The sequence below is a fragment of the Schistocerca serialis genome, chromosome 8, assembly GCF_023864345.2.
Source record: "Schistocerca serialis cubense isolate TAMUIC-IGC-003099 chromosome 8, iqSchSeri2.2, whole genome shotgun sequence".
Classification (NCBI taxonomy): domain Eukaryota; kingdom Metazoa; phylum Arthropoda; class Insecta; order Orthoptera; family Acrididae; genus Schistocerca; species Schistocerca serialis.
In genome coordinates this window covers 103,286,005-103,313,024 of record NC_064645.1, presented here as the reverse complement: position 1 = coordinate 103,313,024, position 27,020 = coordinate 103,286,005, and positions in this window count along the sequence as shown.

Here is a 27,020-nt window from a genome sequence, read left to right as displayed (position 1 = left end):
CTTGCGCAAGGGTTACACTTCTGTCATCACGTTGAACGATTCTTTTCAGTCGTCGTTGGTCCCATTCTTGCAGCATCTTTTTCCGGCAGCAGCGATGTCAGAGATTTGATGTTTTACCGGATTCCCGATATTCACGGTTCACTCGTAAAATGGTAGTACGGGAAAATGCCCACTTCATGGGTACCACGGGGACGCTGTGTCCCATCACTCGTGCGTCGACTATGACATCACGTTCAAACTCATTTAAATCCCGATAACCTGCCATTGTAGCAGCAGTAACCCCATTGCCGGCCGCTGTGGCCGAACGGCTCTAGGCGCTTCAGTCCGGAACCACGCTGCTGCTACGGTCGCAGGTTGGAATCCTGCCCCGGGCATGTATGTATGCTATGTCCTTAGGTTGGTTAGGTTTAAGTAGTTCTAAGTCTATGGGACTAATGACCTCAGATGTTAAGTTCCATAGTGCTCAGAGCCATTTTTTTTTAGCAGTAACCGATCTAACAACTGCGCCAGACACTTGTCGCCTTATATAGGCGTTGCCGACCGCAGCACCGTATTCTGCCTGTTTACATATCTCTGTATTCGAATACGCGTGCCTAGACCAGTTTCTTTGGTGCTTCAGTGTATATTTAAGTGATTTTGATCTAATCAGTTATCACAGAGACTTTTACAAACTTTACGTACTCCCAGTTGAAAATGTGTCAATTACAAAAAAGGAAGACTGGTGCAGAAGGAAAATGTCTGGAAGTATTCAGCAGTCAGCAGTAGATCTAAGGGATGTAATCATCAAAGTCTGGCTTCAGCTGAATATGGCATACGTGAAAAATCTTGTGCAATCTTCCCCTCCCCGAAATGAGTCTATTATAACGTCTGCACAATATCATTATGAAGTCTCCAGAGGTTGACTAATTATTTGCTCGGTGTGCTTATTTACCAAAAGAGAAGTTGCTGTGTTGTCGTACATTCATCCATTAATCGTTACCGTAGTGAAAATGGGAGAGCCAGTCCATTTCAAGAATGTTATTGTCAACAAATCCTTGTCTTGCCGATGCTTCTTTAAGACAGAGTGCATTGCTACGCGCATACAAACAATAATACACTCCTGGAAATTGAAATAAGAACACCGTGAATTCATTGTCCCAGGAAGGGGAAACTTTATTGACACATTCCTGGGGTCAGATACATCACATGATCACACTGACAGAACCACAGGCACATAGACACAGGCAACAGAGCATGCACAATGTCGGCACTAGTACAGTGTATATCCACCTTTCGCAGCAATGCAGGCTGCTATTCTCCCATGGAGACGATCGTAGAGATGCTGGATGTAGTCCTGTGGAACGGCTTGCCATGCCATTTCCACCTGGCGCCTCAGTTGGACCAGCGTTCGTGCTGGACGTGCAGACCGCGTGAGACGACGCTTCATCCAGTCCCAAACATGCTCAATGGGGGACAGATCCGGAGATCTTGCTGGCTAGGGTAGTTGACTTACACCTTCTAGAGCACGTTGGGTGGCACGGGATACATGCGGACGTGCATTGTCCTGTTGGAACAGCAAGTTCCCTTGCCGGTCTAGGAATGGTAGAACGATGGGTTCGATGACGGTTTGGATGTACCGTGCACTATTCAGTGTCCCCTCGACGATCACCAGTGGTGTACGGCCAGTGTAGGAGATCGCTCCCCACACCATGATGCCGGGTGTTGGCCCTGTGTGCCTCGGTCGTATGCAGTCCTGATTGTGGCGCTCACTGGCACGGCGCCAAACACGCATACGACCATCATTGGCACCAAGGCAGAAGCGACTCTCATCGCTGAAGACGACACGTCTCCATTCGTCCCTCCATTCACGCCTGTCGCGACACCACTGGAGGCGGGCTGCACGATGTTGGAGCGTGAGCGGAAGACGGCCTAACGGTGTGCGGGACCGTAGCCCAGCTTCATGGAGACGGTTGCGAATGGTCCTCGCCGATACCCCAGGAGCAACAGTGTCCCTAATTTGCTGGGAAGTGGCGGTACGGTCCCCTACGGCACTGCGTAGGATCCTACGGTCTTGGCGTGCATTCGTGCGTCGCTGCGGTCCGGTCCCAGGTCGACGGGCACGTGCACCTTCCGCCGACCACTGGCGACAACATCGACGTACTGTGGAGACCTCACGCCCCACGTGTTGAGCGATTCGGCGGTACGTCCAGCCGGTCTCCCGCATGCCCACTATACGCCCTCGCTCAAAGTCCGTCAACTGCACATACGTTTCACGTCCACGCTGTCGCGGCATGCTACCAGTGTTAAAGACTGCGATGGAGCTCCGTATGCCACGGCAAACTGGCTGACACTGACGGCGGCGGTGCACAAATGCTGCGCAGCTAGCGCCATTCGACGGCCAACACCGCGGTTCCTGGTGTGTCCGCTGTGCCGTGCGTGTGATCATTGCTTGTACAGCCCTCTCGCAGTGTCCGGAGCAAGTATGGTGGGTCTGACACACCGGTGTCAATGTGTTCTTTTTTCCATTTCCAGGAGTGTAGTTTCCGAACTGTTCCTCTACCGTGCCCAGTACACAATGCTGTGAAGTGTGTTCGTATCCTTCCGCATTTAGAGTTTTCGTAAGCGCACTAAGGGGACACCATGAACGTGAAGTACACCCCCATACCGTAACATCAGCTCTTCCGCACTTCACTTTTGGCGCTGCAAGTGATGCCTGGTAACGTTCTACAGGCATTCGCCAACCCCAGATGCTTTCGTTAGATTTCCACAGGGTTCAGAGTAATTGATCACTTCAAATCACTGGTTTCCAGTTACCCACTATCCAGTGGCATCGCTGTTTACTCCACTGTGTGGCTTATGAGGAGTTGTTCCACCACTGCATTTCATTCTTTTTAACTCCCTAAGTCCAGTTCCTGTGTTTGATGGACTGCCGGTAACAGTTTGGAAACGACGAGTGAATCTTTCCCCTGATTTCAAGCGATTGTTACAGCCACCCTACGCAATGTCTGTCTGTCACTACATGAGGTCTCCCTGGCCTTAGTTTACCTGTGGTTGTTACTGCACGCTTCCAGTTCACAATCATATCACCAATCGCCTACATGACAGTTTTAGACCGGTTGAAGTATCCACAGTGGATTTGTTACTCAGTTACCATCCAATGACTAGCCCACGTTCGAAACCACTGTGAGATCTCCTGATCGATCCATTGTGCTAGTAATGCTTCTCTAGTCCACCTCTCGCGCCATCTGATGGACAGTTCCGCATTACATAGGGCTCTCCGGATAGTTTTGATCAGATAGTGTATGGGCTAGATGGCGTAGTCGCCTTAGATTCTTTTGGTATGACCCAGGATCAGTCTCATTCAGAAGATGATAAAGAATTTCAAACAGGTCTTCCCTAAATCTTTGTACATGAGGCAAGTATTTAGGAACAGACGATGAAAACGTGTATGGTTGTAGCTTGCTCTTGCGTTTCTTGGCCTTTGGCTACTCTTTGAGTCTTTGAGATTCGCGTCTTCAGGGCTGTCTTTGAGTTTCAAATGATTTTACAGTCCTAAAGATTCAAAGAGTTGCTTTCAGAATGTCTTCAAATCGTTTCGCACTGACTGCGTAAAATTTTTTATTCTGCAGATCTGTCTACTTCTTTTTATAGTCAGCAATTTCCAATAGCGACATTCATATAACATGTAGTCTAAAACTTTAGGAGACGCTTCTCGTACCAGCGCAAAGATTGAACGTCTTTGGATTTTAATAGAGATCGGAACATTCAATACCTCCGTCAGTAATTTCTAGACACGACCATAGTTTTCTCCGAAACAAGTCCAACGTTTTACTCTTATACCCTATCACTTCGGGGACAGCATGTAAAATTTCTTTCCAGCTATCCAATTATCGTAGATAGCATACTCCAGAAACAAATGTATCCAAATCCAACATACATAACGTTCAGTTTGTTTTAAGCTTAACTAAAATGAACTTACCGAGTCGGAAAAAACTGTCAGTCGGAGAAGTCAGTCCTACTAACTGTAGAATATAATAAAATCATCTGTTTTATTTCTGAAACTCAGGGATACCGTAACACTTAACCTTTAAAATTATAACGGACTTACCTTGACAACTTAAAGTTAATTTCCATGAAGCAACAATTTTACACGAACTCCTTACACAAAATTAGGATTTCAATATACGAATTCAATAACTTTCTTTCAGTATAAAGTAAGTAGACACAATCAGACGATACAGTCTGTAAATTTCAGTAGGTAATTAACAATTTTGTCATTTATTTTGTCTAGTGTCTGGAGTTTCTGCGGTGTAAGGTATCGTTTAAAAATGTCTGGCTGTTGCAACAGTGTAAGCAGGCTGTTTACGTTTTCTTATTGGCAACGTTACGTAGCGCTCTGTATGAAAATCACTGGCTGTGCTGTGTGCAGTCTGTGGCTAGTTTGCATTGTTGTCTGCCATTGTAGTGTTGGGCAACGGCAGCTGGATGTGAACAGCGCGTATCGTTGGCAGTTGGAGGTGAGCTGCCAGCAGTGGTGGATGTGGGGAGAGAGATGGCGGAGTTTTGAAATTTATAAGACTGGATATCATGAACCGCTATATATATTATGACTATTAAGGTATATACATCATTTGTTCTCTATCAAAATCTTTCATTTGCTAACTATGCCTATCAGTAGTTAGTGCCTTCCGTAGTTTGAATCTTTCATTTAGCTGGCAGTAGTGGCGCTCGCTGGATTGCAGTAGTTCGAGTAACCAAGATTTTTGTGAGGTAAGCGATTTGTGAAACGCATAGGTTAATGTTAGTCAGGGCCATTTTTTTTGTAGGGGTTTTTGAAAGTCAGATTGCGTTGCGCTAAAAATATTGTGTGTCAGTTTAAACACAGTCTTGTATAATTTTTCAAAGGGGACGTTTCATATGTCGACCCTTAGCCGAGGATACCTCACTGGAATCTTCAGATTTTTTTTTCTTGTAGTTTGTGTAATTAGTGTAGCTATTGTTTATTGCTAGCGCGTAATTGTAGAGAGAATCTCCTTTGTAGTTGCTTTTTGTTGTGGCATGCATGTAGATTTGCACCAAGTATTTCGCAGCTGCGCTTGCAATTAACTAGATATTATTTTCAGTGCTATGTTAATGTGTTCTCTTATTTTTGCTCTTCAAATTGTGTTTTTCTGTGTTATCGTGTGAAATATTGTGACAATAATGGCGTGTGAAAAACGTAATACTAGGCCCCTAAGTAAACTGAGAAATGACAGTGAAGACGAAAGCAGTGTGTTAGCGCCACCATGTAATGAATTAACTAATATTCAAAGTAGTAATTTGGTAACTGTGCATAGGGAAATGGAGCGGGCGTCAAATAATGGTGTAGACAGTGAAGCAGGTAGTGAACAGGGAAGCATTATCGATCGATCGGTCGGCAACAGCTCGCCTCAGGAATCGGGAATGACAGAATACAATATTGAAAATACTGTAGACTCAGGTTTTGGGTTCTCACCGTTTTCTCAAATGAGTCAAGACACATTTTCCGCTTGTCAAAATGTGAATGTTGCCGGTGCAAATTCACTGCCGAAAAGCACTGAGGAACATGTTTCAGACACCAGTGCATTGTTATTACAATTAATGCAACAAATGGGACAAAAGCTTCAAAAGTTAGACACAATGGAACAAAATCAGAGACAAACACAGCAAAAGCTTCAAAAGTTAGACACAATGGAACTAAATCTTCAAAAGTTAGACACAATGGAACAAAATCTTCAAAAGTTAGACACAATGGAACAACACCAGAGACAAACACAGCAACAGTTAGACGCAATGGAACAAAATCTTCACACCACGCTTGAACAAACACGTGAAGATTTAACTACTGAGTTACATAAAATAGAATCGAAATGTCAAAAAGTCTGTAATGACGTAAAAACACAAATTGGTGAGCATTTCCAACCTATTTTTTCGCGTCATGAAAATGCATTACAGAATCACGAAGCAGCCATAAAAGAACTGCAAACTATTGTTCATGAAAATCATGAGACCTTGCAAGCTAAAATGGACTCAGTTGCATCTACCGATTCGGTTACGCAACTTGCAAAAACTCAGGAAAACTTAAAGGACACAGTAGAAACACACATGGAGGAAATTAGTTCATTATCAGAGAAAGTAGTTGAACTTTCGGATCAGCTAAATAATTTATCTATGAAGGTAGATGATAATCTGAATGACACAAAACCAGTAGCCTTTAATGACACAGAAGAGTGCGAACAAATTAGGAAATTCAAACAAAATCAGAATCAAATTAATACGCAACACCAAAGAGAAATCCGGGAAGTGCAAGATCAGCTGACACAGGTAATACAAGAATTACGTATTTCAGAGGACACTCGCGCCCCAATACGGGGAGAGGGACATAGAAATACGGAACAGCTACAAAATAATAACACAGCGCATTTCGGAAATTATGAAAGAAATTGGCAACGTGCAACGAATTTTGAAATGGAACCGCCGAAACGACGTAACAATGACCGATATGCGACTCGCCGACATGATGATTTTGACTATAAGCTGTTCATTACTACACGTAAATTTAAAACATTTAAGAATTCTGGCAACGACATTCATCCACAAGCGTGGCTCCATCAATTCTCTCATTGTTTTCCTCCTAACTGGTCATTAGAGCACAGATTAGAATTTATGTGTGGCTATTTAGAGAATGAACCAGCTGTAAGAATGCGATCGGTCATTCACGATTGCCTTCCTCTCAGCATATTGGTCTCAAGCTACACAAGACCGAATAAAACATAGTATCATAATGATGAAACATTTCGAACAATCTGAATTTTCCAGTCTTGTGAAATATTTTGAAAACATGTTGCACAAGAATCAGTACCTGTCAAACCCATACAGCCCCTCAGAACTCATCCGCATTTGTTTAATCAAATTACCTGAACATTTACGACATATTATTTTGGCAGGACGTTGCAGAGACGACATTGAAGCTTTTCAGGGACTCTTACAAGAATTAGAAATTGACACTGACAATCGCGGAACGCGAAAACAGGAACACAACAATTACAGGTCACATCCGTCGCAATTCCGCGATGAAAGAAATAATAACTGGACACGACAAGGCTATTCTCACAACACAAATCGTGACCAAAACAGACACCACCCATATGACAACCGTTGGCAGAGTAGTAATAATTACACGGAAAGATCACCTCTCCGTGGTAGTAACTATCACAGAGACAATCAGAGAAACAGACAATTTGGGAACCAAAATTATTATCAAGGGAAAAAGAATAACTTTACACGCAACGATCCAGCGTGCAGTTACGATTCAGGGAGAAATTCTCCACCACGTGACCGACAAGAAAGAAACTATGGAATCTACCGACATGACGACAGACGATATATTCGTAACGACAGACCTGAATTGAATCAGAGCTGGCGGGATTCAAACAGAGCAGGGCCCTCTCGACAAGGTGAATTTGTAGAAGTTAGGTCTCCAAATCCCAATAACGACGCTCGCCAACAAAGACACAATAGGCAATGACTCATACCGCTGGCAGCCGCAAAACGTACCTATGAAACTGACGACGCAGCTGCCATAGCTAGTAATTACGTAAAAATGGAAGACATTAGGGACATCTTACTCCAGGAACACGACGTAAAACATAACAACATTGCATATCCTGTGATTCACATTACAGTAAATAACGTAAAATTTACGGCAGTACTTGACTCTGGCAGTCCCATTTCAGTAATTAGTGAAACAGCCTTTAGCAAATGCAACAAATCGAACGATTGTCCCACACTTCCGTTACGTAAGATTAAATTACAAGGTGCAATCTTTGGAAAAAGTGTAGATGTACGCCAACAAACCAACTTACAATTCTTTTGTCAAAGCCACAGCATCTCTATGAACTTTCTTATTGTTCCATTATTGTGGACGGAAATTATATTGGGAGTAGACTTTTTGAATGAATACAAAGTAATCTTAAACTTTCACGATGCTGAAATAAGTTTAGAGAAAGAAGGTAGGTCAATAGCTTTGAAATTTGAAGATTGGCTCTCAAACCATAACCTCCTGTTAGACAACAGTTCGGAATTTTCGACCGAACTTGGCACTAACAATCACTCGGCAAGTACTGCCGGGGTGATATCGACAGCGCATTTGATACTAATGAGTTAATTCAGAATAAAATTCAAAGAATTGAGAATTGTAATGACAGTGATAGGCAAGACCTTTTTGAGATTTTACAAGCACATTCCACAGTTTTTACTCACAAAACAGGAACAATCAAGGGATATCAATACCAATTTCGTGTTCGTGAGCATACGAAATTTTGTGTTAGACCATACGTAATTCCAGCACATTATATGGACCGTGTTAGAACAGAAATACAATCTATGCTTGACGAGGGCATTATTGAGCCTGCAGTAAGCTCATACAACAATCCATTACATGTTGTTCAGAAGAAAAATGGATCGATCAGGCTTGTCTTACATTCGAGACAAATCAATACTATCATCATTCCTGAAACAGACAGACCGCAAACATTAGAAGAACTTCTTCAAAATTTTAATGGTGTAAAAGTGTTGTCTTCTATTGATCTCAGATCCAGCTTTTATCAGATTGAACTTCATCCAGAATGTAGAAAATACACAGCTTTCCTTTGTTTCGGCGTTTGTTATCAGTTTCGGAAACTTCCTTTTGGTTTGAACATTTTGCGGGCTAAATTCCATATTACCTGAGTTCTTAAAACGTCACATCACCTTATATGTGGACGATATTCTGATAGCAGAAGCATCATGGGAACAACATAATCGCATCCTCAACAGTTTGTTACGTATTTTTGCAGAATCTGGAATTACAGTCAACTTGGAAAAGTCTGAATTCAGTAGGACAAAGGTGAAGTTTTTGGGACATGTCATCTCTTCTGAAGGCATTCGGCCGGAACCTGAAAAGTTAGAAGCGATCAGAGCCATTCCAGTTCCATCCACAAAAAAACAAGTCGCAGTTTTCTAGGTCTCATAAATTTTTACCGTCGTTTTCTGAATATGGAAATTCTAGTTACACCAAAACTTTGTTCTCTCACTGGAAAAAATACTATTTAGAACTGGGACGAACAAGCACAGTTGGAATTCAATTCTTTGAAAGAATCGCTACTTAACGCGCCAATAATAGCTCATCCAGATCTGTCACAAGATTTCTGCTTTAGCACGGATTCTTCTAAAGTCGGTCTTGGCGCCCATTTATTTCAAGAAGCCACAGAAAATGACACTACTGTTCAGAAAACCATTGCTTTTGCTAGCCGAGTGCTAACAAAATCTGAAAAAATTATTCCGTTACTGAATTAGAAGCTTTAGCTATCGTTTGGGCATTTAACAAATTCCGTTTCTTTCTTTCTGGTAAGCACGTAAAAGTATACAGTGATCATCGTGCATTAGAATTTCTTATGTCTTCAAAATTAAATCATGACAGGTTAAAAAGTTAGGCATTGCTTCTGCAAGAATTCCACTTCACAATAGTCTACATTCCCAGCAAGGAGAACATTGCTACGGACGCACTGTCACGCGCACCGGCTGGGCTTGAGAAAAGTAACACAGAAGGCAACCTCGAGAAAAATTTCAGTATTCTTTACATTCAGAAAGTCGCCTTTGAAAACTTCATCACCACATCTTTAAAGGACATTGCTCATGAACAAGATAAAGATGCGATTTGGAAAGACATCAAAAGTAAATGGCATGAAAAGACACACACTCAGATTCGGCGTTATTACCTGGTTAGAAACAACATACTCTTCAAACGCTGCACTGTTGATGACAGGCTATGGGTACTTTGCATTCCAGACGATTTTGTTAATAAGCGTATTTGGTACATTCATTTCAGCTACGCACATTTTGGTCCACGAAAATGTTATCATATTCTTCGAACGACTTGTTATTTTAACAATATCGAAAAGAGAATTCGAAGAGTCTTGTCTATTTGCAAACTTTGTCAAAAGGCGAAACCATCTACTATCTCACATCGTGCTCCGTTGTTTTCTATTACTCATTCGAAATTAAAAGAATTTGCTGCTGTTGATCTCTTGGGACCCCTTGTCAGAACATCGAATGGATTTTCGTTCGTTCTAGTCGCTGTTGAACTTACTTCAAAATTTGTTTCTTTCACTCCGTTACGTAAAGCCACTGGACGGTCTGTATCCAACGCCATTGTTAAAAATTTCTTACGTGAAGTTGGCCACGTTGCTAAAGTCATTTCAAATAATGGACCGCAACTCAGATCTGCTGTTTGGTCACGCATGCTTCGGAATCATAAAATCAAACCTGTTTTATTTCATTGTACTCATCACATTGTAACCCGTCTGAACAGATTAGAAAGAAATCAATAAGCTTTGCAGACTTTATTGTCACAGAAAGCATCAACATTGGGACAGATATTTACACTTATTTCAAAATGTGCTGAATGAAATGCCTCATGATTCCACTGCTTTACCACCTACTCTTGTACTGAAGAATGAAGAACCACCGAACAGAATCAGAGAGCTTGTACCTTTCCCGAATACACGTAAACTTCGACACAAAGACATAATTGATTTGGCTCTTAAAAATATAAAATCTGCAGAAGACAAAAGGAGAAAACTACACGGTGAAGCAAATGCAAAGAAATTATATATTGGTCAGAAAGTTCTCATTAAAGCTCATTCGTTGTCACATAAGAAGAAACACTTGAGTCACAAATTCTTTCTAGCTTACAATGGACCTTACAGAATCCAACGTATACCACATGATAATTGCGTTGAAGTTGAAACTCTGCTTACTAGGAAGAGTAAAGGTTTACACCACATTTCACATGTAAAACCGTTTATTGAAAGATAATCTGCTTTTTAACTTCGTCTTTGCCATAAAACATTTCACTTCACATTTCTAGTATGCATTGTCAGACTTAGAAACTGTTACCATGCAACAATGTTTAAAGTTAAATATCCAATCAAGAACCAAGAGAACTTATTTAAACAGAAACTACGAATGCATTGTTATAATGAACAGACGTCAGTGTTATTGTGTGTGTACATTCTTGCTTGTTAGTTGCACAATTACATAACGACTATAAGGCTCACATACTTAGGACATTTACCAGTACTGCTAATGAGACTTTAATGCAACATTTTGCTTTACTTGAAAATACATTCTGGATTGAAAGTAATTTCTGTGAGATACCAGATGACATAGTGGTTAGTTTATGTGACAGCTACACGATTTTATCATGACGCTACTAATGAGTGACAATTTACATTGTTGCTTTTGCAGTGTTTCTGTTTTATGTCTGCACAGTTTTTCTGTATTATTTTGGAAAGTAAAACATGTTTTAGTAGTAACTTTTGTGGTATAGCTACAATGAGACTGCCTTTTCCATAGCACAACAATACGTTACAGCACAGTACTTTCTTCATCACGGCAAAAAGCGTAATAACTAAGATATCTATACGCAAAGCATTTCACTTTTGTTTGTCATGAGGTAAGTACATTGGCTTCTGCAGAACTTAGCTTTCGGAGGACAATAACTACGAGAGTTTGACAGAGATTATGCTACAGCAAGAGCACATTTAGCACTACAGGACACGCATTTGAGTGATTAATTTTGTACTTGAACCATTTATTTTTCAAGATTTTTGAATTACAAAGAAAGTTTTCCGTGATACATTTCATTCCATTGCTGTAATCTGTAACACCTGAGGGTATAATTACATTAATGCTCAGGGGGGTACACGCTTACTTTGTGTACCATGTGTGTGGCAAGCACAAGAAGCCTTAGCTAAAATGGTATTTGCTTATACAACTTTCCACATCGGTACCGTATTTCTCCAACACAGAATTACACAGCTATCTGATTATTTAACAGAGAAACAAAAAAAAATTTTATGTCAGTGACACATGTTTATGCAATTACACAGATGGATAACTTCACACTTATGAAATCGTATTTGTTTCTACACATTTGCAACGCAAATTCTCGACCTGTGAAATTTTTTATATGAGACTGTCACTGTAATGCAAACTGGTGTCATAAATATTTCAGTAAGAAAGTTAAGTGACCACCTGCATGTAACGCGTCATGGGCACCCAAATGCGTGACAGTCGCCTGGAAAAAAGCCGTTAGTGTGTGCCTTTCAGAGGCACAGGTGGAAAAAAAAAGGGCCATTATCCTCGCTATTGACATTCCTTTGAGGAAAGCATCGCAAATACGACGCGCTCAAACTTGAAAACATATGATAACACGGTGGAGCTCTTAATTTATGATATTTACTAAAATGCCTAATGAAATGATGAGAAACATTTTACATTTATTGTTTTTCTAGTTGAGAGATTCTTTTGCCTTTGGAGACGCCATTTGCCTAGTGAATGACGTTTCATGCATTGCTCTATATAGGCTATACATATTTGCTCATTTCGTTTAATATCTAGTTTCTAGCTGCACTGCAGCATTGGTTATTATAAAATTTAATAGATGTACTAATATCACTATTTTCTGTCTACAGACCCAGGAAAGAATACATTTATGATGTACTTTCTTAGAAAAGAGAGCACAAATAGACATTTCCCTTCACAGGAACTGCATAAATAATTTTTTAAACGATTTGGTAACTTGTCTGCTACAGTAACTTATCGTGATGCATCACTCTAGTATTAAGATGTGACATAGGTATTAGACATGGCCATCTTTAGTGTAATACTTTTTCTGATTGAGCTTTGTCGTGTTTAGATACAAGTTATTGCATTTGCTGCTGCTGTTTGCCAGGCATAGTGCTCCTGAATTTCACTTTGTATTACTCTGTTAAGCTAGTTTTACAACTGATTTATTTTTCTTGTTGCTGCACATTGGCTCATATTAGTTGTAATGTTGCATTGCTTGGTAATTTAGATTTATTGCAGTTTGCTTTGACAATTTCCATTTTTTTCATTCCTGTTTGTATTAATTGTTTTATGCTGCTGCATTGCCTCGTCCCTTAGTTTAGCATCTGAGCTCAGTAGATTTAAGTTAGCTTAAGAGGGGGTAGCTATATAAGAGAATGAGTTGCAATGAATTGGAAGAAATGCATTGAGAAGTTTTACGAAAAATGTACAGAAAGCAGGTATAGATAGCACTTTTTGAAATAATGAAGAATGAAGGGAGATCTCCAAGAGGTAAAGAAAGTTTTGTTTGCAAGATACTGCAGTAAAACAAACCCTGTCCTTTCCCTTTCTGTTATCCCGCTATGTGTTTGTGAACTCTTGTATATTTGTGTTCTTCCTGTCTTTATGTGTTTATCTGATGAGAGTTACATTGTAGAATTTTTCTGATAATATGTTATTTACTTTGAAAAGATGTTTAGACATTATTTATTCTGTTTTGTTTTAATGATCATGTGTGAAGTTGATGTTTCAAAAGTTATTCTGATCTTTTGTGTATGAACTTATGACATAATTCCTGTAACACTGATGTATCTGTTTATTTCTATTCTTTTGTAAAGCCTGTATTACTACAGAGTTATCTGTACTGTTAGGTTCTCTAATGATGTATTTTGTACCTTTGTAATTGTATTCTTATGTTATAAAATTGTAATTGACACCAGTTCATCATATTATTAACTTGTAAGTTCCATTTCACTGCACACGTTTCTGTTGATCATAGTATATGGACAATATGTGAGAAGTAGGGACTGTTAGTGTTTGCACGTGTGTTAATAATTCAGCAAGGGACTGGATAACAGCATTGCTGGTTCTGAGTACAATTCCAAAAACTTTGTGAGTGCACAAGTGGTGGTTGATGGACTAGCTATATTCTCTGCAAGACTCTTCGATGGTGATTGTGCACCTGCACAGTCGCAACAGATGGCTGCTGGCCGTCTCTACAAGGACTACAGTGGGTCTGCACCTTTGATGACCCACCAGTACCATTATTTCTACAAGGACTGCAGTGGGTCTGCATCTTTGATGGCCCACCAATACCATTATTTCTACAAGGACTACAGTGGGTCTGCACGTTTGATGGCCCACCAATACCATTATCTCTACAAGGAGTATAGTGGGTCTGCATCTTTGATGGCCCACCAATACCGTAATCTCTACCAGGACTACAGTGGGTCTGCTCTGTGATGACCTACCTACCAATATTCTTCAAAACGTTGAATGACTCTGCTGTGGGTTTGCTTTGTTGTGGCCCATTACCTGTCAGCATGTCAAGAGTCAGCACTGTCTTTCTGTTGGAAGGACAACACTACTTCTTCAAGACTGCATGGAAATCCACTACTTCCTTGTGCATTGTCTTTTACTGCTCAGACTTTGAGAAAAGAAACGGCAGTTTTACTGTGATGAATGTCTTTATGGACTGTGAGAAAATTTTAGCTTTTGACCAACATTGTATTAATAACTGTGTGCATTTGATATCTTTCTTACTGTAATTATGAAAAAATTTTTCAAATCTGTATTGGCCAGTGCCCAAAACAATTTGTAAAATTTTTTGTGGGGAGCATGGGGGCTATGTAAGTAGGCTGTTTATGTTTTCTTATTGGCAACGTTACGTAGCGCTCTGTATGAAAATCACTGGCTGTGCTGTGTGCAGTCTGTGGCTAGTTTGCATTGTTGTCTGCCATTGTTGTGTTGGGCAACGGCAGCTGGATGTGAACAGCGCGTGGCGTTGGCAGTTGGAGGTGAGTCGCCAGCAGTGGTGGATGTGGGGAGAGAGATGGCGGAGTTTTGAAATTTATAAGACTGGATGTCATGAACTGCTATATATATTATGACTATTAAGGTAAATACATCATTTGTTCTCTATCAAAATCTTTCATTTGCTATCTATGCCTATCAGTAGTTAGTGCCTTCCGTGGTTTGAATCTTTTATTTAGCTGGCAGTAGTGGCGCTCGCTGGATTGCAGTAGTTCGAGTAACCAAGATTTTTGTGAGGTAAGCGATTTGTGAAACGCATAGGTTAATGTTAGTCAGGGCCATTTTTTTGTAGGGGTTTTTGAAAGTCAGATTGCGTTGCGCTAAAAATATTGTGTGCCAGTTTAAGCACAGTCATGTATAACTGTTCAAAATGGGACGTTTCAACAGAAAACCTGTTGCACAGTAGGAAGCCATAAGTACGAAGGTAATCTACCATTTGTTCCCGAATGACATTCAACTGTAGAAAGCCTGTATTACGAAGTGCCAATGAAAAGTTTGTTTCAGTGTTACATAACCGTATGTTAGGTACATTTCACATCCAATGATTACGTCAGTGACCGGCAAGCAGAACTACTTACTTTTTCGGTTTCCAACGGTACCGGGCTAGAAGTTATAATATCATTATTGCGTAGTTAATCTAATAGCTGCAATTTGTTTTGGCAATGCCGAATGTGTAGTGCATTAACATTTCCTGTCGCACGTCTCCACTCTCTGCAATGGCACTCAAATTATTCCATTCGCTCCGCCACGCACCCACACCAACGACTTCTTCTTTTGTGCCACTTACACTTGCCCGTCGCAAGTCGCAGCTGTGTCGAAAGATCCATGTGGCGTATTTGTAAACACCGTCGGTGCCTGTATTTATACAGGTATACTGAACATTTGTTCAGTAATACGCGGCGTAAAGCGTCCCTATGTATCTATGCTGGAATTCCACGCACCCCTTGCACACCCTGTTAAAGACCGCCCCGTCAGTTATTTCCGTACTTATTCCTGTAAGGCTTTCGTTGATCTGACATGACTATTCCCTTCCTGCTTGATCCAGTGTCAGTTTTATCTGCTCTGACTGTTGTCTGGGTATTTGATGTATTGTTAATTTAATTTTATCTGCTTCTTTCAGGATACTTGATCAAAATTATCTTCCATGCGTGTATCCGGACTTTTTGCTAAATCTTTCAAATTGCTTTACATTTTGACATCTTGTCTCTTGTCAAGATCATTTAGCTTCGCGTCGAGATCTTGCGAGATACGGTCACAATTACTTTTTATCATTTTTTCTAGTCTCTGACATAACATCATGAATGGATCTATTACTCGAGGTGGTTGTTCAACTGTTTCAGATGGCGACCACGTCTGTAATTTCGACAATAGATTCCGCCATGTCGCAGTTTTCGAAGTTTTCTTGGGTTGGTATTTCCTCTACGTACCCTATGTTATCTTTTTACCAACCATCGTCATAACAAAATTAAAAGCCAAAAAATTAATGTCCTTTACTCAAGCTTGTGCATGAGCAGTGCCGTTACCAATAATGCAATCATTCACAGAACTCTCAAGCAGAAGCGAGCCACGTTACACAACAGAGCAAAGTAGCGCCGACATTTAATTACACGTGCTGCAAAAGCGGCCATCTATGTGCCAGCAACCTTGAGTATACAACATTTAGAACAATCACAAATTTTTCTTGAATTGCAAACTGAAAGAAAATTTCTAATAGTTATGATACGTCCATGGTAAAATCTCAAGATTCGTGACATTAAAATGCAAGTGGCTCTTCAACGTTGCTCTCAGCTGGTATTTTTTCTGGTTGTTGTGATGGCTGCAATATATTATCGTAATATTGGACATTATCCTCTTTAAGTTCCAACACATACAAAGTGTTGCTTCTTTTGATTTCCTGTTTTATTTTTCTCTTTAAGCTTGGCTTCGTCGTAATATTTTTGTTTCGTCAGGCGTAGTATTCAGCGTAATACATATACCAAAGGAAATATTTTTAAAATCTGCACATACAATTAGTTCAATCTCACGTCTCCGAGTGTATCAATGTATCTTTCCTTACCGGCCGAATAAAATTTGGAAAAAATATTTAGCTGTTACGAAAATGTGTGCAATGCAGTTAAGAAAGGTTTTCCTTGTCACAAATACGATGCCACGATGGAGTTACTAGTTTAACACACATCACAAAATTTATAATTAGTTGGTTAACTCTCATCATGTTTAATGCTTTACTTATGCAATCGCGATTTAGAGTCCTCCGTACCCAAAGACTGGAAAGTTGCACAGGTCACACCAATATTCAAGATAGATACTAGGAGTAATCCACTAAATTACAGGCCCATATCGTTAACGTCGATATGCAGCAGGATTTTGGAACATATATTGTGTACAAACATTATGATTTACCTCGAAAAAACTGTCCATTGACACAGCAACATGGGTTTAGAAAACATCGTTCCTGTGAAACACAACTAGCTCTTTATTCACATGAAGTGTTGAGTGTTATTGACAAGGGATTTCAGATCGATTCCGTCTTTCTGGATTTCCGGAAGGCTTTTGACACTGTAATACACAAGCGGCTTGTTATGTGACTGGATCTGTGATTTCCTGTCAGAGAGGTCACAGTTTGTAGTAATTGACGGAAAGTCATCGAGTACAACAGAAGTGATTTCTGGTGTTCCCCAAGGTAGTGTCATAGGCCCTTTGCTCTTCTTTATCTATATAAACGATTTGGGAGACTATCTGAGCAGCCGTCTTCGGTTGTTCGCAGATGACGCTGTCGTTGATCGACAAATAAAGTCATCAAAAGATCAAAACAAATTGCAAAACGATTTAGAAAAGATACCTGTATGGTGCGAAAATTGGCAATTGACCCCAAATAACGAAAAGTGTGAGGTCATCCACATAAGTGCCAAAAGGAACTCGTTAAACTTCGGTTACATGATAAATCAGTCTAATCTAAAAGACGTAAATTCAACTGGGTATTACAATTACGAACAACTTAAATTCGAAGGAACACGTAGAAAATGTTGTGGGGAAGGCTAACCAAAGACTGCGTTTTATTGGCAGGACACTAAGAAAATGTAACAGATCTTCTAAGGAGACTGCCTACACTACGCTCGTCCGTCCTGTTTTAGAATACTGCTGCTCGGTGTGGGATCCCTACCAGATAGGACTGACGGAGTACATCGAAAAACTTCAAAGAGGGGAAGCACGTTTGGTATTATCGCGAAATATGGGAGTGAGTGTCACAGAAATGATACAGGATTTGGGCTAGACATCATTAAAAGAAGTGCGTTTTTCGTTGCAACGGAACCTTCTCACGAAATTCCAATCACTAACTTTCTCCTCCGAATGCGAAAATATTTTGTTGACACCGACCTACATAGGGAGGAACGATCACCACCATAAAATAAGAGAAATCAGAGCTCGTACGGAAAGATATAGGTGTTGATTCTCTCCGCGCGCTGTGCGAGATTGGAATAATAGATAATTGTGAAGGTGGTTCGATGGACCCTCTGCCAGGCAATTAAATGTAGTTAAATGTGATTTGCAGAGTATGCATGTAGATGTAGATGTATCAGGTCGTCGGGGCTCTTTTACATTATGATGGTTTGAAAGCGTTAACCGTGAAAAGTATTAGACTGACTACCACGCACAAACTGGAAAACGATACGAGAATGGACGCTGTAAAAAAAAAAAATAAAAAATAAAAAAAAAATAAAAGAAAAAAAAGTTGTTTGTGCGTCCATAGGATTCTGTATCTAGCTGGGACCTTGTCGTTGCACTCTGAGACGAGGGTGTAGAAATGAAGTGAAAAAATTGTTTAATATTATTTTTTCTTTTTACGCTACTGGCCATTAAAATTGCTACACCACGAACATGACGTGCTACAGACGCGAAATTTAACCGACAGGAAGAAGATGTTGTGAAATGCAAATGATTAGCTTTTCGGAGCATTCACACAAGGTTGGCGCCGGTGGCGACACCTACAACGTGCTGACATGAAGAAAGTTTCCAACCGATTTCTCATACACAAACAGCAGTTGACCTGCGTTGTCTGGTGAAACGTTGTTGTGATGCCTCGTGTTAGGAGGAGAAATGCGCACCATCACGTTTCCGACTTTGATAAATGCCGGATTGTAGCCTATCGCGATTGCGGTTTATCGTATCGCGACATTGCTGCTCGCGTTTGTCGAGATCCAATAACTGTTAGTGGATTCAGGAGGGTAATACGGACCGCCATGCTGGATCCCAATGGCCTCGTATCATTAGCAGTCGAGATGATCAGGCATCTTATCCGCGTGGCTGTAACGGATCGTGCAGCCACGTCTCGATCCCTGAGTGAACAGATGGGGACGTTAGCAAGACAACAACCATCTGCACGAATAGTTCGACGACGTTTGCAGCAGCATGGACTATCAGCTCGGAGACCGTGGCTGCGGTTACATTTGACGCTGCATCACAGACAGGGGCGCCTGCGATGGTGTACTCAACCACAAACCTGCATGCACGAATGGCAAAACGTCATTTTTTCGGATGAATCCAGATTCTGTTTGCAGTATCATGATGGTCGCATCCGTATTTGGCGACATCGCGGTGAATACACATTGGAAGTGTGTATGCGTCATCGCCATACTAGCGTATCACCCGCCGTGATGGTGTGGGGTGCCGTTGGTTACACGTCTCGGTCACCTCTTTTTCGTATTGACGGCACTTTGAACAGAGGACGTTACATTTGAGATGTGTTAAGACCCGTGGCTCTACCCTTCATTCGATCCCTGCGAAATCCTACATTTCAGCAGGATAATGCACGATCGCATGTTGCAGATCCTGTACGGGCCTTTGTGGATACAGAAAATGTTCGACTGCTGCCCTAGTCAGCACATTCTCCAGATCTCTCACCAATTGAAAACGCCTGGTCAATGGTGGTCGAGCAACTGGCTCGTCACAATACACCAGTCACTACTCTTGATGAACTGTGGTATCGTGTTGAAGCTGCATGGGCAGCTGTGCCTATAGACGCCATCCAAGCTCTGTTTGACTCAATGCCCAGGCGTATCAAGGCCGTTATTACGGCCAGAGGTGGTTGTTCTGGGTACTGATTTCTCAGGATCTATGCACCCAAATTGCGTGAAAATTTAATCACATGTCAGTTCTAGTATAATATATTTGTCCAATGGATACCCGTTTATCATCTGCATTTCTTCTTGGTGCAGCAATATTAATGGCCAGTAGTGTAGACACAAAAAAATGGTTCAAACGGCTCTGAGCACTATGGGACTTCACATCTGTGGTCATCAGTCCCCTAGAACTTAGAACTACCTAAACCTAACTAACCTAAGGACATCACACACATCCATGCCCGAGGCAGGATTCGAACCTGCGACCGTAGCGGTCACGCGGTTCCGGAGTGAAGCGCCTAGAACCGCACGGCCACAGAGGCCGGCTGTAGAACACAATTACATGGAACTTGTTGCGGCAGAAGTAGTTGGTACACCATATTTTTTGGAAGATTTCAACTTTTTCACCAAGTGTTTTTCCCATTTACGAGTTTATAAAACCGCATGCATGTCAGCTTGTAGTTAAACTGGCACTGTAAGATTGATTCCACAGTCCCTGGCAGCAGCCGATTTCTTTCATCACACTGGGTCGTCATCTTCCCACAGTGGCGTTGTGCACGGGAATAGAAAACGAATACTCGCATGATTTTAGCACCGTGTATTTACGTTCAGGATTTTAGGCTTCCTTAAGAAAGTAAATCCACCTTTCTACGGAGTGTTTAGACTTTCCTTCTTCCGAGTCATGCTTGGTTTCTAAAATCCTTTGCAGATTCATATATTCCTGAAAACAATTGTCACCTGAAATCTTCACGCCATTTTCAGTCAGGAATATAGAATCAAATGCTGCGGTATAGAAAGCCATTGTCTCTTCGTCATATTTCGAAATCAAACTAATTATTTCTTGGTTAGAGTTCTCATTCTTTTATTTGTTCAAATTCTTCTTGGTTTGCATGCCAATAAAATTGGCTGTCTTCCTTTCATTCAGACATCTTTAAGTGTCGATTAATATATTTCTTGTGACGTTTCAGGCTTTTCCGAGGTTCTGTTGCAAATACATTTCTCGGGTTTGCCTCCGGATCGTATTGTGTACATCCCACAATATTTCATCGATGCAAGTGCTCGACTACTTCGGCAGCAACTACCACTACCTGAAGATCGGACTAGCGAAAAAATCTGAAATTTTCAGGTGGCCTGTCTTCGGCTTCAGGAAATTGTTTTAATGGAATCCAAAGCTTAAGAATTCTCTCAACTCGGGCATTAAGGATAGCCATCTTGTTTCTGAGTGAGATACAACAGTCCGACGATTGAACCCAACGTATAAGGAGAACTCTTACAGCTTCTCTGAACTTACCGTGTATATTGAAATATAATTAAATATTGAAATATAATTAAATATTTCATGGTGATTATTTCAATATCGACGAGGAAGGCTCCAGCAGTGCTTGATTGTGGAAAGTATGGGCAGGGCATCCAATTCCTTCTACATTTTTTCCCTAGTTCTTTAATTTGATGAAACACATTTCGCTGGCCACGTCGATGAAGCCTTCCGAAGTTGTCTCCACAAAAAGCGATTAATTTATCTAATAGAATTTTCAGTTGTCTTTAAGTGTCTACACAAAAATTTGCAATTATCTCCGATGTTTCGTTGTTCAGCGAATCGGACTTCAACAGCTTCTGTTGGATCCGTTAGTTTCAGTAAAGTATTGAACAACTAAAGGAAACACCATTTCAGCATTGTAGTTCGGTGGGTATACCTTAAAATGAAACATCTGGCAGTTGTTTTATGCATTCGGACACGGAGTGTGGTGCGAGAATATTTTTAACAATCGCTGTAGTTTTGGTCCTGACTGTAGACAGCTATGCGGCGACTTTGGAGTCAGGATACATTACTACATTCAGTTTTACGAAACAATCAACAGAACTGAAGGACTGATAATATTTGACAGCTTTATAAGCTGTTGTTAGTCCTGCAGCAGCAACGAGCAATTCTTCCTGGATATCTTCTTTAAGCATGAATGTAGAAATAGGCTTTGTTGTCGATGCTACCACGAACCTACTTCTACCATTCTTCGTAGAAATGTGATTCCTCACATCTGCCTTTCCTCCGTGAGTTTCTGAGATGAAACAGCTACTAATCTCACACAACGCTTACTGACCCGTACGTTGTATAATCATCCGAAAAGTGACACTTTCTCTTTACATCTTTTGGCATCGACAGTAACACTATATTCATCGAGAATCGCGTCAATATGGACTTCACGTCCTATATACCCGCAGTAAACGCTTGAAGTATTACTAACTTGCACTCTTTGTTCGTATGACGTTTAGAAAGAATCGTCTTATCAGATCACTGTTCAAATGGGAATTGCCCGAGTCTTCCGCGTGGCGCTACTTAAATAGTTCCAGCCCCCGTGCTACTGGAGAAGTCTGGTTTTTCGAATGATAGCACTAGATCTAGAAGGTGCTTACATCGTCGATACATGATACGCAACATGCAACGCTATGTGTGAAATGACTTTGTCAACACAACCTTGTTGACGTAAGTAAAACTGAGGCTTCATTTACATGTTGCACTAAATGTAAATGTCGCGTGACTATGGCCTCACGACGGTAGACCGTTCGCCGGGTGCAAGTCTTTCGATGTTGCGCTAATAGATGGCGTTACTTCAGTACTTGAGCCAAGCTCGTGGCTGTATTTTGCAACATCGGGACAAAATTGGGTCTCGTCGTTCGGGTAACAAGGTCCATAATGGTGACGGTCCCGATATACCGGGGTGGATGCCAACACTGTATGTACATAATGGCGAAACGACAAGACGTGATAGGCTATAGGTCATTTTGCTTCCAAACAATGTGCATAAAATCTTGATACACAATTGGAATATTAAAACTCATAAACCAGATTAACGTATTTAGTTCAAAAGGATCCGACAAATGACTGCAGACACATTAGTCTGAAGTTGACAGTTATTATTCAGTAATAATTGCCAATTACACATAGCAAACACTAGTGTCTCCGCTCACTAAGCAAACACTAGAAGAAGCGAACATCAGAAGAGAAATACAACAATTCTGTACTTTTATCTTTAAAGAAATGAATAGCGTTCGGATACAACCTTTGCTGGTTTCCGATATACACAGTCTGTGAATCAAATCTACAATTCACTCTCCTCTGATTAACATTAAATTTATCCTCCATGAAATAACTCTCATATAGCATGATTATTTCTTCACAACATAGAGAACAAACGAACTTCAGTGGACTTTTAAGAGAGTCGTTCCATAGCTAAACATCTTCAGGGAAAAAAATCCATTCAAAACATTTATTTACATTGATCACAGTACTCCACTGAAGATGTACGGAAATCAGATTTTTACGCCCTACTCAACTTATTTGATATTGTTAATAATATAGTCACATTATTCAGCTGTACTAAGAAATTCCTTTTACGGCTGCTGGCAAGTTATTGAAGATTCGTGTTCCTGAATACTAGACACCTTTCTGGACCGAAGTATGTGACTTTAAATCTTTCTGAAGATTATTCTTCTTTATAGTACTGATTCCGTTAACTGAGCGGTGCGTGGATCTCCCCGTTGGAGGCTCGAATCCTCCCTCGGGCATGGGTGCGTGTGTTTGTGTGTGTGTGTGTGTGTGTGTGTGTGTGTGTGTGTGAGAGAGAGAGAGAGAGAGAGAGAGAGAGAGAGAGAGTGTGTGTCATCCTTAGCTTAAGTTAATTTAAGTTAGATTAAATAGTGTGTGTAAGCTTAGGGACCGATGACCTCAGCAGTTTGGTCCCATAAGACCTTACCACAAAAGAAACTGAGCTGTTCGGTTGAAACACATATTATTTATGATAAATTCCATGAAGGACTAAATATATTGAGGAGCAGCAGTTAATATCCCTAGTTCATTGAACAGGCCTGTGAAGGAAGGATGTCCTTCAATTCACACCACAAATAACTCATATGTTTTGGACTTGGGAAACCTGTAACGGCTCCAAGTGAGCCGCTACATGGTTTGTTACAAGAGTCACATGCTCAAAACACACCTGGGTGCCCTTCCGACACTCAGCGAATTTTAATCCGGAATTATGTTATCACTCTTAATATAGTCTGCAAATGTGAATGCAGATCGTCTGCTGACGTATGCGTGGGCTGTCTGCTTTGGGTTCTCTGAATGTGGAGATGCAGTTTAGCCAACCATTGTATCAAGTAGTGCGACTGCAGTGGACCAGAGAGACATAAGTTCCCCGCGCGTTAGCAGGTCCCGTTAGGTTGGCAAATAGTCGCTGTGGAGACTCTCTGAGCCCTTCCGGCCACCGTGTGTGGACCCCGGACGAGGGGAGACGGTTAGGCTGAGACTGGTGAGTATAGACTCTCTGCATGATGGTTCCTATAGTCATCTTAGTTACGACATATACTCAGGTTGCAATTTTTTTTTTTTTTTTTTTTTTTTTTTTTTTTTTTTTTGTATCGCTGATGACGGGCCAGCATTCCATAACCGTACCGTTAAGTAAAGTGAATGATCAAGGAGTTATTTTCATTGTTTCTCAAAGCAACGTCTTATGTCCTTGACCATTCCAGTAAGTTATTCAAACTTTCAACTGAAAGTCAACCAATAATCAGAAATTTTGTAGTGATATTGGTTCATGCAAACGGTCTCAGGCGTCTTCCACAAAAGATACAGGTGCCATTTTCAAGTTGAGGATGCCCGCCAAGGGTTTGTGGAAAGCAAGTATCATGCAAACTATACCTAGGCTTGATGAGTTGCACCAAAATAAGTCACCGTATGACATTAGGCGAAGAAAGTAAGAGCCGTTTATTGGCTGTTTTAATTTTATTTTCTTACGTCTGAGAATACCTGCATTCCAAACAGACATTTCTTCGGGCATTTCAGCAGTTCCGCAGTTCGTTCTTCTCAGTAGAATTTATAATCAAACTGTAATCCCAAGAATTTAACACTGTCATCCTCTTCTGTTTGCTTGGGAACCTCCTGTTCAATGTACATACTGAGTAACAGGAGGTATAGGCTACAGCTGTGTCTCACTTACTTTGTTACTGCCTGTTTTCCACGTCCTACTGCAGTTTGATTCTTGTGCGCTATACCAAAAAATTCGGCAGCCTGTTACTGAGATTAATATGGGGTGTGTCCACTAACGCCTTTACGACGGCTTGAACTCTGCTGAGCACACTTTCACTGAGCTGTCTGAATTTCTGTCGAGGAATGGCAGCTTGTACTTCCTCTAGAGCCAAAACCAGAGAAGGTAGTGCTGTTAGACGCTGGGGCCCAGAGCGAAGGCGACGTTCTGAGTCATCCTAAAAGTCTTCCAATGGGTTCAGGTCTGGACTCCGAGCAGACCAGTCCTTTTCACGAATGTTATTGTCCATCAGACATTGCCTCACAAATGCTGCCTTATGCGAGAGTGCATTATCATTCTGATACAAAAACACTACGGGCCATTAAAATTACTACACCAAGAAGAAACGCATACGATAAACGGGTATTCATTGGACAAATATATTATACTAGAACTGACATGTGATTATATTTTTACGCAATTAGGGTGCATGGATACTGAGAAATCAGTACCCAGAACAACCACCTCTGGCCGTAATAACGGCATTGATACGCATGGACATTGAGTCAAACAGAGCTTGGATTGGCGTGTACAGGTACAGCTGCCCATGGAGCTTCACACGATACCACAATTCATCAAGAGTAGTGACTGGCGTATTGTGGCGAGCCAGTTGCTCGGCCGCCATTGACCAGACGTTTTCAGTTGGTGAGAGATCTGGAGAATGTGCTGGCCAGGGCAGAGTCGAACATTTTCTGTATCCAGAAAGGCCCGTACAGGACCTGCGACATGCGGTCGTGCATTATCCTGCTGAAATTTAGGATTTCGCGGGGATCGAATGAAGGGTAGAGCCACGGGTCGTAACACATCTGAAATGTAACGTCTACTGTTCAAAGTGCCGTCAATGCGAACAAGAGGTGACCGAAACGTGTAACCAACGGCACCCCATACCATCAAGCTGGATGATACGCCAGTATGACGATGACGAATACACGCTTCCTATGTGCGTTCACCCCGATGTCGCAAAACACGGATGCGACCATCATGATGCTGTAAACAGAACCTGGATTCATCCGAAAAAATGACGTTTTGCCATTCGTGCACCCAGGTTAGTCATTGAGTACACCATCGCAGGCTCTCCTATCTGTGATGCAGCGTCAAGGATAACCGCAGCCATGGTCTCCGAGCTTATAGTCCATGCTGCTGCAAACGTCGTCGAACTGTTCGTGCAGATGGTTGTTGTCTTGCAAACGTCCCCATCTGTTGACTCAGGGATCGAGACGTGGCTGCACGATCCGTTACAGCCATGCGGATAAGATGCCTGTCATCTCGACTGCTAGTGATACGAAGCCGTTGGGATCCAGCACGGCGTTCCGTATTACCCTCCTGAACCCACCGATTCCATATTCTGCTGAAAGTCATTGGATCTCGACCAACGCGAGCAGCAATGTCGCGATACGATAAACTGCAATCGCGATAAGCTACAATCCGACCTTTATCAAAGTCGGAAATGAGATGGTACGCATTTCTCCTCCTTGCACGAGGCAAACATCAGCGTTACACCAGGCAACACCGGTCAACTGCTGTTTGTGTATGAGAAGTCGGTTGGAAACTTTCCTCACCGGTGCCAACCTTGTGTGAATGCTCTGAAAAGCTAATCATTTGCATATCACAGCATCTTCTTGCTGTTGGTTAAATTTCGCGTCTGTAGCACGTCATCTTCGTGGTGCAGCAATTTTAATGGCCATTAATGTAATCTCTGAACTGTTCCTCTGTTGTACGCAATACACAATGCTATACATGGTGTTTCAAAAAGGACTTTACAACTTTAAATTTCATATAAATTTATTGATAGAATATACAGAGCTGGGTTTAGTGTTATTTTGTAGGGAAACACATCAAGTTTTTTTACCTTAAAATGAAGATGTTGTATGTGGCTTCCGTTGATTATCCTGCACTCATCTCATCGGAAGTCAGTTTCTTCCCAAACTCGCTGTAGGATTGCAGGTGTAACTCGCTCAGTGACGCCGTTAATTCTTGCTCTAAGTTGTCCGCAGCTCGTGGTCGTGCGGTAGCGTTCTTGCTTCCGCGCCCGGGTTCCCGGGTTCGATTCCCGTCGGGGTCAGGGATTTTCTCTGCCTCGTGATGACTGGGTGTTGTGTGATGTCCTTAGGTTAGTTCGGTTTAGGTGGTTCTAAGTTCTAGG